This window comes from Lissotriton helveticus, chromosome 5_1 (assembly GCF_964261635.1).
Source record: "Lissotriton helveticus chromosome 5_1, aLisHel1.1, whole genome shotgun sequence".
Classification (NCBI taxonomy): domain Eukaryota; kingdom Metazoa; phylum Chordata; class Amphibia; order Caudata; family Salamandridae; genus Lissotriton; species Lissotriton helveticus.
Genome location: NC_136065.1, coordinates 871,657,956 through 871,663,422, shown reverse-complemented (window position 1 = coordinate 871,663,422; position 5,467 = coordinate 871,657,956). Strand labels below are relative to the sequence as shown.

Here is a 5,467-nt window from a genome sequence, read left to right as displayed (position 1 = left end):
ACTTGTGCCTGCGCACTTGTGCCTGCGCATGCCCATTAGAAGAGCGAAACCTCGCTCTCCTGATGGGCAGGCGGGCAGAAAGCAACCATGCCCTGTGTCAATCCTGGCGCTGCTCCAGCGCCAGGATTGGCTGAGGATGGAGGGCGGGATTTCCGCTCCAGTGAAGCAAGGCGCCAAGGTCCCAGATATATCAACTGTCTCACCACATTCCTTGGGCCACCTGTCAGTGATGAGTCAGCCATTGTGTTTGTTTTTTTAAATATTTATTTTGCGCTATGGAATTTGTAGGCCAGATAACCCATCAGGACTACAGTGTAAAAATACAAAAAACAACTTGGACAGGATTGCCTACCCATGCATGAATATAGGAGTCTCGAGAGTTCTATATATCATACGTGTCATCTGTTGGTCCAAATGGTTCCATGAAAGCACATAAAAGTCACTGAATGCAATGACTTGTTAAATGAAGGGTCAGGACTGATTGATAATAACCATCATTACCAGTGAACGAATTGAAGCACATTTAATACCTACAGAGATTCTACAGAGATTCTAAAATGTGACATGCATTAATCTGTGAGATAATGTTAACATAATGAACGGCAGCACGCGATCAGGGAGCTGCAGCCTGCTGGTGTTTGTTAGTACCATAAAGTGACACTGCTGGTTGCTACTTTGACACGGGCGCCTCAAGCACAGGCCTTCCTTGATGTGAGCTGCGGACTCCATAGATTATGCCTTCCATGGACGGGGTGTCAAACGGTGTTCTACAGACCGAAAATAATGATGTCCATGTGTTTTTTTTTGCTAATGTACTACAGCAAGTCCGGTTTTGTTTGTGTTCTCTGTTTTACTGAAGTAACAACAAGTTGTTTTTTCGTCGTTGCTCCATCAAATGTGTGTGCCTCTCTGTTTTGCTTTTTAACAAAGTCATAGAAATGTCTAGGTTTATTCCATTCGGGCTGATGGAAAAATGAAATGATTAAGTACATGTTTTCATGCACCCAAAAAAACGGAAGAGTTTTACATATTTGTGATTTCCTCTGCTAACAGTATATACTTTTGTGTATTTATGCTGTCCACGTGTTTGCTTTTCTCAGATGGTGCAGAGAGATGTGTCTTTACGGGTAGGCTGTGCTGTTATTTCACAGTGTGAATTTGATTCTGTGACTTGAATTCACGGTGCGTTGTTTATGCTGTTCTGCCATGATTTTACTGCTGGTTGTTTCTGTACACGTTTGCAGTGCTTGCACACTGACATGGTATATTTTTGTGCTGTGGGGTCACAGTGAGCTATTACTGTTGGTTTTCTAAGTTATATGTCTGTCTCAGTAAAATCATGTTTCTGTAGGTTTACTCATACCTATGGAATTTTTACATAAGGCTGGCCATGGGCAACAGTAGAAGTGTAGGGCATTCTTTGCTACGCTCGCTTGCCGCCATGCGGGCCGGCAATAATTTGCCGGCACACCACTTTCAAATGTCACCAGCCGCCACTGACTGGCCTCACACTGGAGTGCTACCTCTCAGCTTACTCTGCTCCAGATCATGCAATTGAAGTGCAAAGGATAACACCATCCGCCCACAAGGGGTCGGTAACTTCTTACTTTTTGCCCCCTCCTACTTTTCCTATCAGCTTTCCATCACCCCTGCTTAGTTTCCAATGAATGAATGATGCACCCGGGATCCAAAGTTCAGATTTCACTTGCGTTGTTTAATTAATTGTATTTGTTTTTTTATGTGCGGCACATCTGGTTCTTACATAGTACATAAACAATAACGTCATTATTATTTTACTATAGTGTGCTAAATCAGTGCTAATGTTGTTTAGTGCATTTCAGCCACTCAATATTACATTCCTCTAACGAAGTGAAATATCAACTGTTATCTGATCACATCACATTTTTCAAATTTTCTTGGATTTCTGAATGAGCACCCCAACCTGTATGTACTAAAGAACGGATGTACATTCAAAACAAGCAAAAGGTTTTACAAGCATTTTTAAGACTAGGCAGTGGTCTATAAAGACTCTTTAAAATGCTTTTGTCAACATTCACAAAATGGAAGGGGGCCCCTTCTCATGTGCAAATGTGTTACCACTACCTTTGTGTAGTCATTACTATATTAATGTTTTACCACTGGATTTCAGTGACAAAACCTTAATGCGTCCCATTCCAAATTGGTATTTGAAGAGTCAACCCAAACATGCCCCTTCCAAATACTAATTTGGAATGTAGATGCAAACCAAAATTGCTGTTCGGTAATGTGTTCCAGATTCGCAATTTATGTTTGCTACAAATCAAAAGGTGTTTTTTTCGGTCATAAACAGCAAGATTTTGTGAGTCAGACCCTTTGAGAACACACAACACCAGCTTTAGCTCTAGTGGTGCCCTGTGCAACAATGTTTGTTGACGCCCCCCCAAATGACCACCTCGCTACGGATTCCCTCACTACCACCATTTGACAGTGCCCCTCAAGTCTCCATAACCACTGTCTCTTAGATTTATTTAGTTTTATAGTGCCTCTCATAAAAGTTTAAGATGTCAGCATATACACTTTACACCACACACACATTGCACAGAGACAATCAATCATCGGTGTGTAAATCGATATATAGGAAATGTTACATAAGACAGAGGCCTACAAAGAGTAAGAGTCACATTTTATCTATACTGGTAGGCAGTATAGTTTAAGAGGGATCGGATTGTAAAAGCAAAAATTCAGAATTTAAAATGTAACACCATTATTAGGGGGTTTCTTTAATAATAAGAGTTGATTTCTACCCAAATGAACCACTTTTGCAATATTAGGACAATGAAAGACTAGGCAAAAAATATATAGCTCTGATATTTTCCTTGCTGTTTGCATTAAGCTCTTTAGTGGCAGTTAATAGCTCACTATTAGGATTCTAACTTATAAACTGAAAATAACAAAAGGATCTCTCAAAAAAGCGGTATCCCATTGATTTATTTATATTATATGCACTTTGTGATGTGAATGGGGCACGTTCTTTGGAGCAGGCATATTAACCCTCTGCGCTATGATGAATCGAATCTCTCACTAGACAAAGCTCCGGTCTCTCCAGGAAGAACATTAATCACCGGACTTGTCATTTTATTGATGCTGGAAAACTGTGTATTATGTACACGGCTTTTAAAAAGATTAACATGACGCCCCCACCCCAAGTCAGCGCCCGGTGCGGTGGCACCGATCGCACCGCCCTAGAGCCGGCCCTGAGAACACAGAAAGCCTTAGTACATCTGCCCTGTACACTTTCTCTTTTTTAAATTCTTTCTCGCCCCCACTCTCTTTCAGATGTCCCTATTCTCGCTTTCATGCTCACTGTCTCACTCTTCACAAAACGGTGCTGTTGGGGAGAGCGTTTTGCTGCCGACTGAGTTTAAACCGGTGAATTCCTCACGGGTCTCTTGTCCCTCAGGACGGGTAGAGTGCAGCGATGTGAAACCGTGCAAACTTCCTCGGAAAAGTGACGAGCTATACGTCGAGGCCACGAGCATCTTGCAGAAATATTCGCATGGAAGACTTCGATAACATTCACCCATTTCTGCCCTTGCTCCAGGAGCATCCCTCACCGACGCCGCGGAAGGGGCTCTGAAGGGCCGGCGTGCACAGGGAAGGCTCGCAGCACGGGCTGTGACGTACACACGGGATGGATGTACACACGGGATGGAAGTACATACGGGATGACAAGGCTGTACTGCCCTGGGTGCGGACATACTTCAAGTAGACATCAGGGTTGATGCCCGTCTCTGATGCAGAGCGCTCTGACGTAAGTGTGGCATTGTGAATTCACCAGACGTCATAATTCGTGACGCTGAGCAGGGCTCTACAGGCAGGTGTGTGGCTGGCAACACTGTTAGTCAGACATTACTGACATGATGATAACAGGAGTCGGAGGGCCCGGCCCTCACTGACAGGAACCAAACTCTCGGCCATGGGACCTGGGGCCTGTGGATTTCGCAGGCAGAAGAGGATCCTATGGATAGGCCTCTGCTTGCTGACCTTGATGTGCCTGGGGAATGTGCTCTACCTGTACAAGCACTTACAGGAGAAAGTGCAGAGCTCCGTGAACCTGCTCCTGGAGTTCAAGCCGCAGCAGGAGACGCTCTCTGCGCAGCTGGAAGGGATGAATGAGGAGCGGTCCAGGCTGGAGCTGTCCCTCCAGAAGGAGCGTGCGGAGCACAAGAAGACGAAGGACAATTTCGTAGTATTTAAATCAGAAGCTCAGGAAGTCCTGAGCAAAGAGAAGGAAGACGCCATGAACCACTTCGTCGCCCTCCCCTCTCACCACAAGATCCTGAAGAACCAGCATGAAGGAGTGAAGAAGCAGCTCCTGGACTTGCAGGAGCAGTATAACTCTCTGAAGCTGGAAAACCGGCGAGCGTTGGAGAGCCACAACCACAAATACGCATTGCTGCAGCGGGAGAATGAGGAACACGTGGGGATGCTGCTCGCTATGATATCGAAACTAGCGGAAGAAATTATGGTTCCTCGCAATGCACATGAAGAGGTCCGCTCTCAGCTGCTTAGTGCGCAGGAGCAGCTAAATCAGATGCGCCGAATGAAGGAAGCTCTTCAGAGGATACCAAGCTTCAATTTGTTCAAATCCCTGAAGCACAAGCAATTCTGGTCACAGGCCCCAGATAATAAGCGTTCCCGAGCCTCTGAAGCTGAATTGCAGCGTATTCACGAACAGACTGGCCTCCAAGCGAATACTCTGGAGACGCCGACAGACTCTGGGAAGAAAACCCCAGAAGGTGCTGCCCAGACTGGAGAAGCTCTTCGAAAATTGTTGGTACCCAAGACAGGGTCTCTTGAGGTTCTGCCACAGCCAGCCTTGCCTCTGTGGCTAGCAAAGGATGGAGATGGCAGTGCCCTGCGTTTCTAGAAGACGGTGAAGAGCATCCAGGATGGAGACGAGATGCTAAAAGAATTACAGACCATAAACTTCACCATCAGAAACAGCATCATCTACTATGCTGAATTTGGGAACATGAATATTGGAAATGACATTCTGACCTGGACGGTGGACAAGAATGCGATGCCTTTCCGCACTGTTCGCGAGTACACGGGAAATCTGACCCTTGATGCTGATCAGATTCAATGGCACAAGAGCCAGATAGCAATCTTTGATAGCCTTATACTCTAGTGTGGGTGAAAGACAAGAGGGACTGTGCAAGCTCTCAATCGAAGGGGCCAACTTAGGAATTTAACGAATATTGGATTCCATTCCATTCTTGTAAGCCAGGTACTGAAAGCAATATTACTCTCTCCCTTGCTGAAGACAATATTGGAAAATCTCTTATTCCCAGCCAATCAGGAGAGACTAATGAAAGCCAGGCTACTCTTCTCCATTCAAAGAGAATCCACTTACTCTCAGCCAGCAGATAATAGTTGAAACTACTCTCCCTCTCTCAATGAAGCATAATGCAAGCAATGCCATCTA

At 45.0% G+C, this 5,467-nt stretch overlaps 1 pseudogene; it reads left to right on the top strand.

The window, feature by feature from the left end:
• Window positions 1-3,955: 3,955 nt before the first annotated feature.
• LOC144752562 (Golgi integral membrane protein 4-like) lies at window positions 3,956-5,170 on the top strand (annotated as a pseudogene).
• Window positions 5,171-5,467: the final 297 nt, after the last annotated feature.